The sequence below is a fragment of the Apteryx rowi genome, unplaced genomic scaffold, assembly GCF_003343035.1.
Source record: "Apteryx rowi isolate R43461 unplaced genomic scaffold, aptRow1 scaffold_1233, whole genome shotgun sequence".
In the NCBI taxonomy this organism is placed as follows: Eukaryota; Metazoa; Chordata; class Aves; order Apterygiformes; family Apterygidae; genus Apteryx; species Apteryx rowi.
The window spans coordinates 1-10,989 of record NW_020447457.1 but is presented as its reverse complement, the minus strand read 5'-3'; the positions used below and the strand labels follow the sequence as shown (position 1 = coordinate 10,989).

The 10,989-nt window shown below is 39.4% G+C and overlaps 1 long non-coding RNA gene across 4 annotated transcripts in view; it reads left to right on the top strand.

Moving 5' to 3' along the window:
* The window catches only part of LOC112960883, an 11,731-nt gene extending 810 nt beyond the window's left edge, over nucleotides 1-10,921 (top strand). The window contains exons 2-6 of one of the 4 annotated variants that reach the window (XR_003251876.1): nucleotides 2,571-2,952; nucleotides 6,597-6,711; nucleotides 7,010-7,183; nucleotides 9,519-9,717; nucleotides 10,883-10,921. This is a non-coding gene — a long non-coding RNA (uncharacterized LOC112960883). Of the gene's footprint in view, nucleotides 1-2,570; nucleotides 2,953-2,978; nucleotides 3,372-6,596; nucleotides 6,712-7,009; nucleotides 7,184-9,518; nucleotides 9,718-10,882 lie in introns of those variants that run through there. The other 3 variants (XR_003251877.1, XR_003251875.1, XR_003251878.1) reach the window with 3 other exon arrangements.
* Nucleotides 10,922-10,989: the final 68 nt, after the last annotated feature.

Genomic DNA, 10,989 nt, shown 5'->3' with positions numbered 1-10,989 from the left:
GCCTGGGCCTGGGCCTGGGCCTGGGCCTGGGCCTGCGCAGGCGAGCTCGGCGGGGCCGCGGCGCCCGGCTTCTCTCCCGGAACCCCCCGAGTCGTTCCCCCTCCCCGGCGGCCTCCGGGGGGAGCCGGTTCCCGGCCGGCGGCACCGGCAGCCCCGGAGCCTGTTGTGGAAGGAGCCGCCGCTCTGACGCCCGGGGAAACGCGGCACCTGCTTGCCGTGCGCGGCCGTGCCGAGCGCTGTGTCAGTATTAAGCACGTTTCTCAGAGAGTGGAACCCGGGAACTTAAACTGACCGTATATGGAATTTCATTCAAAACGAAATCAAAAGATATTTAGTACTTTAAGGCTTTATTTTGAACAGTCAAAAACTGCCGAAAGAAACACGCTTACAAAGTGGTTGTTTAAGTTACGTTCTGTGTAGCAAAGTATTCACATACGCTTTGGGATTTATCCTGCAGTTCTGCTAATGAAGCGCCGTAAGGTCGTTGGGGCTTCAGAGGATCCCGACCTAAAAGGAGAGGGAAGAAGTGCTGTTCTTCAGTATATTCCTTAACTCTTGTTCTGAACTAATAAGAACAATTCGAATGCTGGCTCTCAGCATGTTTTAGAGTCTAGTATGAGAGTTCAGAGTTTAGTATGCTGCTCAACTCTTGTGAGGCTTCTGCTGGGACCTTGCGGTTAAAAAATGACTAATTCATACAGAACTTAAACACAAATCCTACACAAGCTGTTTGGAGAAGGTTTCAGGTGAAGCAGAAGAACAAAGATGATAATGAAATTGCTCTTCATCCATTTCACCTTACTGAGTGGCAAATCCTAGCTTCAGGACTGGCCACTGAAGTAAAAGCTTTATATAATATGACTTGGGATATGATTGGAGAGCATAAGCTTAACATATAAACCAGATGCAAATTAAAGAGTAGCAGAGAAATCTGAAGTATTTGAAATCATGACAGTGTTAGTCCCTGGTTTACTTGGGGTGTAGTCACCATTACTAGGGCAGGGCTAGCTTGGGTCATGTGTTTGTAATGCTTTTAAGTTGCGGTAGTCTTGCTGTAGGTTATACCTGTGCGTAGAGCCTACAAAGGAAATCTAGCAGCATCAAAGCATGTCTTAAGAATGCTTTCATTCCTTCTTCATAGGCTTTCTCCTTTTGTGTTMTTTTTTTAGTGTGATATTTTCCTGTGCTTTTCATGCTCTTGTTTGCACTCGATTTCTTTAAGAACTCTCCCTCTATTGTATTAACACCAGTACATTTCACCTAAGGAAGGCACTAATGTGGGAGAGAAGCCAGATTCTTAGAGTGTTACAAATATGAAATTGCAATAGTAGGTGACAAAAATGTTAGCCTGGGCATGGTTTTAGGGAACATCTATGGCGTATTTACAGCTGTTTCACTGTGTGGTGTAGGTGGATCGTTAGCTGTGACCTTGTCCAATTTACAAAAGAGAATTATGTTGCCTTGGATTACTGTATGAAGATGTTGAAACAGGGATGTAGGATGATTGTAGTTCTGAGGCGTGTCATGGCCTGTTGTTTTTGACTCCTACCTGTGTGCTGATCTGGAGTCTATACTAAATGACTGAAATAATCAGCCATATTTCTATTTTAAATGGACTTTTGTGTGTATTTAGCTCTGGTAAAAGTTCTAGATTATTAATCTTGAGTTTTAGAAAGTTGCTGCCTTTGTCTAAACAAGTAGGTTTTGCTACTATAAAAAATGTCAGGAGGGCCGTTAATGCATTATGTTACACTGCCTCTCAGAATTAAATACGGCCATGTTTTCTCTTGAATCCAGCTGTGATTGTGGAAGAGGTTAAGTTCTCCGGCTGCTTCTTCTCATGACTCCACTGGGAATTTTGATCTACCAGCAGGATGGTTTATATAACTGATCCATGTTCCATCTCAGAAAATCTGTTAGTTCAAACCACCATTTACAGCTATTTAAGTTGACCTGGCTGACTTTTTTTTTTTTTTTTTTTTTAAAGCCATGTGAGGTAAACTCATGTGTATTGCTTTCTGGAGGTAATTTGATAGGATTAAGTCTTTATCAAGTATGTATTCACAGTAAATTGGAGGCAGTACCCTTTTTTATTGATATACCTGGATCTGGATGAGGTCATCTGTCTGTGGTTTTCATGAAGATTTTTTTTTTTAATGTAATAGCTGTGTATGTGCTATGTTCAGCTAGCCTAGTGGCCTCAGAAATGGGAGTGAATTTAAACATATGAAGTAGATAGAATTGTACTGATAGATTCGCATAATGTAGTTTCCAGCCTAGGACCTGATCCAGTGGATTTCCTCCCCCCCCCCCAAATATTTAGGATTATTTTGGGATCTGTCTGCATGAATAAGCGATCATTCCTGTTTTGCTTCCCTAATGTAGTTTGGATTCCTGCTTCCCTTTTTTTTTTTTTTTAAAGTTGTACTGGTATGATGCAACTTGAATCAATGTAAGTTGGTAAGTGTATTAGGTTTCACATATCTTTGTATGAGAAATTACTTCCGAGTGGTGTTGTGCGTGGACCACCAGCACAGTTTACAAACTGCTTTATGTCCTTTTCCAACCAGGATCCCTGGCTTTCTGATGTGTCCTCTGCTGTTCTGAGGTCGCTGGCAACTAGATATCACCTTGTTGAAAAACCTGGCTTATGTTCCAGCACACATTGTGCTCTGATGCTCCAGCAGTCATTTTCTTCTCATCTGTGACCTGTTCTTGCAAATGCTTTCTGCAAACCTGAATCTTCTTTCTGTTTCTGTATTTGGGCCTATGCTGAAGTGCAAAGGTTTCTCAGGCTTCAGCTTCATCCTAGTGTGCAACAAACCTTCATTTGGAGTTACCAGAACTGGGAATTGAGAGAGACCTGTCACCAAAGATATGGCAGCTGGGGATCGCCAGAGCGCAGCCCTGTTTGCATAACAGACTTCTGAAGGACTTGTAACAGACCTTCAGGTAGGAAAAGAATATACTGCAGAAAGTTGGCTGGACAGTGCTAGCTTTGAATTGTTCTGTGTAGTAGACACAAGAGGAGACTGTAGAGCAGAGAAGGCTTCATATGTAGAAGTGCCTGAACCAGGACCTGGTCACACAGCAGAAGCCCTGCGAGGTGTCTGCCTAGGCCTGGAGATTCATGCTCTGGAGTCTGAGTCGCTGAGAGCCAGCTCCCTTCAGTCCCAGCCACATTTAGAGTTTTCAGCAGCAGCTAGATGAAGGTGGCCATAAGGCCACCTGCCTCTTTATGCCTGTGGTAGTAACCATCACCTGTGATCTCCAGTAATACTCCTCTTTTTCCAGTATTATCCCATTCTGATGGAACCACTCCTCACCCTTGCTGCCATGTACTTGCTGCTGCACTCTTGCTCATCCTCCAGGTACTAAAATAAATGCTCACCCATTAGCCAGGTCCCAGTCACAGAAAAATTAAAAAAAAAAAAGTATATCCTAATGAGAAAGAGGAAACACCCGTATAGCAGAATACAGCAGTATTAAAATTAACCTCATTAGGAAAATCTTGCTCAGCTTTATGTTGTCATTTTTTCCTTTTTTTATCAGCTTCGAATGTTTTGTGCTTTAAACTATTTCTTAGCTTCTCTGCTAAATCTTGCCAGAGTTGCAGTTTGTAAAAGACTACAAACTATGAACAATGCTTCAGAGACACAGCAAATCTTGAATTACAGGTACAGGCACTGCTGTCAGAAGGCTGATCAGAGGTACAAATGTACATCTGGAGAAGATGCGAAAGGCCTTTCTGTTTTGCCGACTGCTCTGACAGAGCTCTAATTTTACAGAGAGGTGTTACCTTTATTCACTCCCTTTTAACCTGACCTTTGGATAGAGTCTCTGGAAACATAGTGTGAGCAAGCCACAGCTTGATTGGGCAGGAATTCTCTTTTCTCTTTGCAAATACTTTGCTCTTGCTGTTTATAACATGGAGCAGAAATACAGTTTTAAGCAGTAGTACTAACTGCAGGTGTTAAACTACAGAAATACTAACATAACCATAGTCTGATCTCATTAGTTCCAGCTTTCTGCATTGCTCTGGGAACTAGACGTGTGTCACCGCAAAGCAGCAGAGCTAGGTGGAATCGGCTCCAGGGGGCTACCTGGGCACTTGGAGAGCTCTGCCTCGTGGAAACGTTCCCTCATTAAAAATGAGTCTGAAAGTGTGCATAACCCTTGCTACAGAATACTAGTGCAGGACTTTGAGCTGTAGGGAGGGTACCAAGAGTGTAGGAGGGAAGCTGTGAAAGGACTTGCTGTCTCTAGGCTCCCCTAACGCTGCAAAGAAATACTGCAGATACTGTTGTCGTCTTTTTTTGACAAAACAAGCCTCTCCACCTAAACAAAGAAAATAGCTGCCTGTTGCTTTTCTAGCCTATCAGGTGGCATATCTGCAGCCTCCAGAATCCCAAGGCTGCCCATGTTTACTATGTCGCAAGCTCTGATCCTCTGTACACAGCAAGAAGGAAGGTGTTTGGAGTCCTTGTGGAGGCATTTAGCGAATCATGGGAGGAATACGGATGCGTGGTGGGAATACCTTAAGGATAGGGATAGCTCATAGAAACCTAGCTCGTAAAAAACCTATCTGGCTTACAGAAAAGCTAGTGGTGAGAGTGCTCAGCTATAGTTCTAGCTGCATCTGAAAAAAATCCGGCAATGGGAGAAAGAACAGTGAAAGAGGAGCACGAAAGCAGTAGTTCTTGGCAAGCAGAGCCTGCTGCTGGAGAACGCACTTACTAGTCGCTGTGCATATTCTGTCTTTCCTCGTCCTACCTCCTTGCTTTAATCATGTGCAGCTGGCAGGAGATCTGCCTGTCTTGGAGAGCGAGCCTTTCTGGGAGCTTGTGCTCACCTGTAGGGAGAGCCTCTAAGAAAAGCAACTTCCCAGCTTAAAAGGAAATCACATGATGTGGAGTTTGATGGTTTCTGTCGCCTGTCAAACAGCAGTCAACTGCCACTGCAGGTTAACTTCCACTGCTCTCGACAGGTGGAGGAGAGTCTCTGAGCCTTTCCTAGCTAGCAGGGCTCTTCTCTTTCTGAAGGTTGTATTTACTTCCCAATCATCTACTTGGGACCTGTTTGCACTGGTTTTGCACTCTTGAACTTTGTACTTGATGGACGAAGTTTTGGTTTCTTACTCAAAGCAAGTTTTCTTTTCTGACAAAAGAATCCATCTATGCTACAGGCCACGCACAAGGCTTAAAGATCACAAAAGTGGGGTGGGGGGAAAAACCCCAAGCAGAACGGATTACATAAAGCGAGTGTATCGAGATAAGTGAGTCAGTGTCTTGCACTTTAAAATAATTTTTTTAAAAAACCAGGACCTTAGTTAAAACTGTTGAAATAGAAAAAGCCCTCTGACCAATCAGCGAAAATAACACTGAGTGGGAGAAGGAAAAGAGCAGAGAAGATGCTTTAAGTGTTTTTAAAAGTGCTTTGTCTCTAGTTGAGTATAGATTTTCACATTAAATAACAAATTGTGTAAGTAGCCTGTTCTGTTACTAGCTGCGAACAGAAATGGAAGAATGCAAAAGGGACCCAAACTGTCTCTGTTGCTACTCTTATTTAGAAAAATCTGCTGAGAGGCATTTCCTTTTTCTTCTTCCTTTCTTTACATTGTGGTTTTAGAGAGGGAACTTGAACCAAAATGCAAACCTTCTTGTTGTAGGAATTGAACTAGAGAACACTGTGATTGGGTTTCAGTTTGGTTTTGTTAGCTGCTGTTGTGTCTGTGCTTCTATTTAAATACATGCTTGTTTTGCTCCATTTGTAAGACTTAAAACAAAAACAAAAAAACCCACGGGAACATATCTGGAAATAACCTTTGTATTTTCATGCATTTGTTACACAGTCCAATTCAGAAAGCAGAAATTTAAGTAGAGGAAAGAATGTAGTGTTACACTGCTATCAGTTACACTTCAGTCTTGTCTTCCTGTCCTGGACTGAATTTATATTTCAGAGTTAAAACGCTCTGTAAAATTGCTGAATGGCTCTTCAGTCTCTCCTTCTGTGGTTTTGGCAGTTTTGTGCAGCTTTGGTGAAGCCATGTGTTTGAGAGTGGGGTGAACAGTGTTCTCTGCCTGCAGCCTGCCCTTCATTTTGTAAATTTAGATCCTCTTTGTAAAGTTCTTGCTTATATTAAATGCCCTGTATGTTTTGATCACCATTTTTAATGCTTTGGAGAAATGGACCGTGATTAGGTGCAATGCTGGAGACAGGTTTCTCTGTTTCTTGAGAAGATTGCTTTAAAGAAACTGGGCCATCAACCAGCCAATTTAGGAGTATGTCAGAATATTTGTTTAAATTTCTGTTTCTGGTATAGGTGTGTATTTTCATCATTTTTTTCTTTTTAATTGATTTTAATTGATTTGTTTGAAAGCATCACTCTGCTATTAGGAAACTGAGCTCTAGGTTAATATGTATGTACACTGGAATGAAGTCAGGCTTTGAATGGATCTAACTTATCTCCACTGTGGACACAGTAGTTTAAGACTTTCAGCTGCTTTAATGAACAGAAGTGCAGTCTTCTAGCATAATTAGAGCATTAAAATTAATGATTTATCAGTAAGTAATATATTCTGATTTGAATGTACCAGGATTTCTTTGCCTAATTCCCCATATGATGGAATGAATCTTTTCGTGACCAGCATGGATATGAGAACGTTTTCAAGATGGTTAAGAATTGCAATGAGGAACAAAGTGAAAGGACAAGTGAGGAAACTTATTTTTATTACCTGTTCATTCTGTTGTCATTATGTTGTTTCTTTGCCTGATATAAGTCAACTTTTTTTACATAAGAAATCCATAGCTGAAATCAAGTAGATATCCTTAGCCAAACTTACACCTGAATGCAACTTGGCATGTTTAGGTAATTTGTTGGTAAAATGTTAGTATGCTTAATCTATTTAAAATGTATATGTGTTGCTCAGTGTTAAAACTTTGCCTAAAGTTACATGGTCCATGAACAAACTATCAATTTTAATTTGTATTCTGCTAATTTCTTTGTCAGGAGGGAGCATCTACTTCTATTGACATCTAATTTATATGTTCGACAGTATGGTTTCCTGATAGAAGAGTGCATTATATTTTTTAACAGCAAAATCTTTATTAAATGTGCCATCAGTGCTGGTTTTGAAAAGATGAAAAGGGACCCACTGTGGGGCAACTCAGTGAAGCTCAAACTGTAAGTTCTATACCATTATTATTTTATTTGAAATACAAATACAGATTTTTTTCAGTCTCTAGAATGTCGGTGTGTTTCTAAAGCCAGAAGATGTAAATAAACATTACATGATAAATATTTTATGTAGTTTGAAATTCGAAAATTGGTTAAAAATACTCTTTTATATGTGTGCAGTTATCTTCTGTAAATTGCTCAGAGAAATTAAAAAATATATATATAAATCAGGCAACTTTGGTTGTATTGGTTGAAAGTTGCATTAGGTCAAGGTTGGATTTTGATGGCTTATTTGTCAAACGAGAAACTTCCCTTGCTGCTGAATGCTTTTAGTAAATCTTGAGGAGTGCTCAGAGTATGTTTATGGTCTGTTTGTTCCAATAATAAGTTCTCCTAATGACATATATGTGTTTGGAGGGTTGTGGGGATTTTTTTACTTAGACTTTTCTTTAGGTGGTTTTAAGTGTTTTTAATTCTTTGGTTTATGTGTCAAAGAAAGATTCCACTTCAAGCTTTTTTTAAGGAAAACTTACAATTACCTTTAGGTAAAGTTTAAGTAGAGTTACAATTAGCTTTGCCTGTGTTTGAGCATGGATTTCATCCTATAATGTTTGCTCTACCTAAGAAGAAACTACCTATTATAAACACTGTTTCCATTTCCTCAGCCCTTACCTAGGTGTCTCTCACCTGCATTGAAGGAAAGGACTTCAGCAGTTTAAATGTGATTCCCAGATGTGATTGCCCTTTGGCTGGAAACTATCTTTAGTGCAGGTGGTGGAGAGAAATATTATTTTCTGGTATAGCGGTACAAACCTTGTTTGTTAATAGCTGAAGTAATAGCATGAAGTTGTCATGCTCCAGAGTTAATGTTTTTCTTCAAATGTGTTCAGGCTGAACCCTGTAAGCATACTACAAGTATCAACACTTGTTTAAATTGAATTGCTGATCATTTTGTTTTACAAACAGTTTTTATAAGGTTTTAAGTATTGGCTTCGGCCTGATGTTGTGAGCAGAATATTTCCATGCAAAATGGTCAGCATCTTCCCTTCTCTCCTGAATTGCTGCTCTCTGCAATAGCAAACCAGAAGGTGGTGGGCCTCTAGACCAGGATTAAGTTTTTTTCATAAAACATTTCATAGTCATTGTCTTTCACTAAGACAGTAACTTTACTTTCCTTTGCTTTGTCAGGAAGGCTGGTATGGTATTATTTTAATATATGTATTTGTTTAATTGATCCCTTCTAATGCTCACTAGAGTGCAGAATAGTATGTCGCAAGCATGTTTAGGTTCTTTATTGTATGAGAAGTCTGACCAGGATGGCTATTATACTCCAGCTGCTTTCCATTAATTTCTTCTATGGACAACTGTATTAATGAAAATAAAATGGATCCTTCTGGAACATGTGTCTGCAAGGGAATTCCTTTGCAATCGTTACAGTGATCTAAATTCACTCCCTGCCTTATGGGAGAATTTTCTTATGTACTTTCCCCAGACTATAATGGGCAGTCAATTAGCTTATTGATTTTAGAATCAGAGTGCAAAAAATGGAGAGGGAGGGCAAAAAAAGCTTAGATATTTTTCCTCTTTTGTGTAATTGACAGACACTTTGTATTTATTAATTTATTATTATTAACATTGGTCTTTTTTTTTTTTCCTAGGGAATTATAAACACAGCTTTAAAACTAGTTTTTGAAACTATTGTTTTTCTTTTCACTGGAAAGGAAAGCTGAATGTGGTTAGTGAGATTCTGGGATAGAGACTTGAGCTTTTCATCCATTCCCTTGCTGTGCAAGGCAGGCCTGCTTCTCTAAGCTTTATTGTTCTATCTGTGAAGCAGAAGAGAAAAAGGTGTTGTGTTGGGTTGATGGGGTTGGTGCTTGTCTGTCTGGGTAGTGATTGGCTTGCCTGTAATGGCTGCTGATCCCTGGCTCTTGTTTCCATGCCTGACAATGTCTGTGCTTTGTCCAGGCAGCTCCTTAAGGACAGCAGTGCTGAAACAGGCAATATCTTAAGCTCATAATCTACACATAAAAATAAACTCTGGCCACCTAGAAAGTTTGCTGATGTTAAAGCATCCTGAGCTGATAAGTCTTCTGCTTTTTCTTTTCCAGGTTGTTAAAACTTGAAAGTCATTTTATAGAGGATGCCAGTCTCTTAATATCTCTCTTCTTCTTCAGATTGTAAGGGGTAATTTTCATGCAAGTAGATTTTTGTATATATGCTTACTTCTGGTAGTAGAACTACATTGGGAGAAGATCCTTAACATCAGGAGATGTGTAGTTTTGAAGAAGAGTGGGGAGATGCTTGTGGTTTCTCCATTAATTTTTTTTTTTTTCTAAAGGTGAAGTTGAGAGTGCTACAGGAGTATTGCTTTTCATCAGTGCTGAAATGAAACAGCTGTTTGCTTTAATTGGATGCGTGTAGAACGGTGGTACCCAGAATTGACTAGTGAACCTCCGAGTATATTGCAGCCTCTGACTAATTGTCTACAATTCCACTTCAGTGAGTGCAGCGTAGCCCTGCTCTTCTAAATCATTATGGTATTACAACTCCCTTTTAATCTTGCGAAAAAATCTCATTTGTAGCTAACTCCAGACTGATTCATATTATATTATTCAGAACCTGCAAATGTGGCTGACCTGCAAGTTTGACTGTTGAAGCAGCCTCGACTCTTAGATTGTTGAAAATTATTTCTGTTTTCTTAGTAAACTAATTTTCCAAAAGAGAAATTTGAATATCTGAAGCCCCTAGTTAATGTCCTCTTTAAAGTTCAGGACATGCTCTTAAAAGCAAGTGAGTAATTTTTCCTTTCAGTTGAATATATTAGCATTCTCTCTTATGTAGTAAAAATTGAGAATATAATAACAGTACAGTGTGCTTTATATGATCACAGGCTTCTATATTTTTTATACTTTCATTGTGCTTGGTAATATCTACAGAGATATTGCCCAGGAACCTGCCCAGGAATTATGCTGACAATGTGGTGGTAAACAAAGGAGCTTCTGTCAAAATATGTCTGCAGTAGTGGCCACAGTAAATACCTTATTTAAAAAGAAATCATGGGCAGTGCTGATCTATCATTTTGATAGATTTAATTTATAGAATTTTGCTAAGACTTTAAAGATTGAACAAGGTGACAGTGTTGATCTGTGCTTTGATCTAGTATATCTGGATGTAGTGCAAGTCACAAGGCTTTGACCTATGTGCAAATTCTGAGGTGACCAGTGTCTTTTCTGCCCACTAAGTCTTCACTGAATTGTTTACTTCTGCCTGCTTTGTAGTCCACAAATTTCTATTCAGAATCTAAGAGTTTTTCAAAATTATCCAGGCAATGGGTCAAAGAACTTACTTTTTCAAAATTACAAAAAGCACATTTTCATTTTAATACCTGTTCTTTTATTAGGAGCAAAGCAAACTTCAGTTCAGAAATGGCTGTCCAAGAAAACAAAGGAAGAGTTCTAAACTGATCAGTAAATTTGCAACAAAATATGTTCTATTACAAAATAATTGCAAGTTTAAGAATATTTTGTTTTCTGAACTAAAAAGAAAGGTCATAATATACGTTTTGAAGAATTCTTAATTCGCAGAAGGAAAAGTTGATTTTGGAAAACCAGAGGTAACATTTTAGGTAAAGCAGGGAGGAAACACAGATATGGATCTATTTCTTAAATACTTACTTGATCTAAATATCCATGTTTATTTCAGCCTTTTCACAGAATCACAGAATCGCTGAGGTTGGAAGGGACCTCTGGAGATCATCTAGTCCAACCCCCCTGCTCAAGCAGGGTCACCTAGAGCATATTGCACAGGAT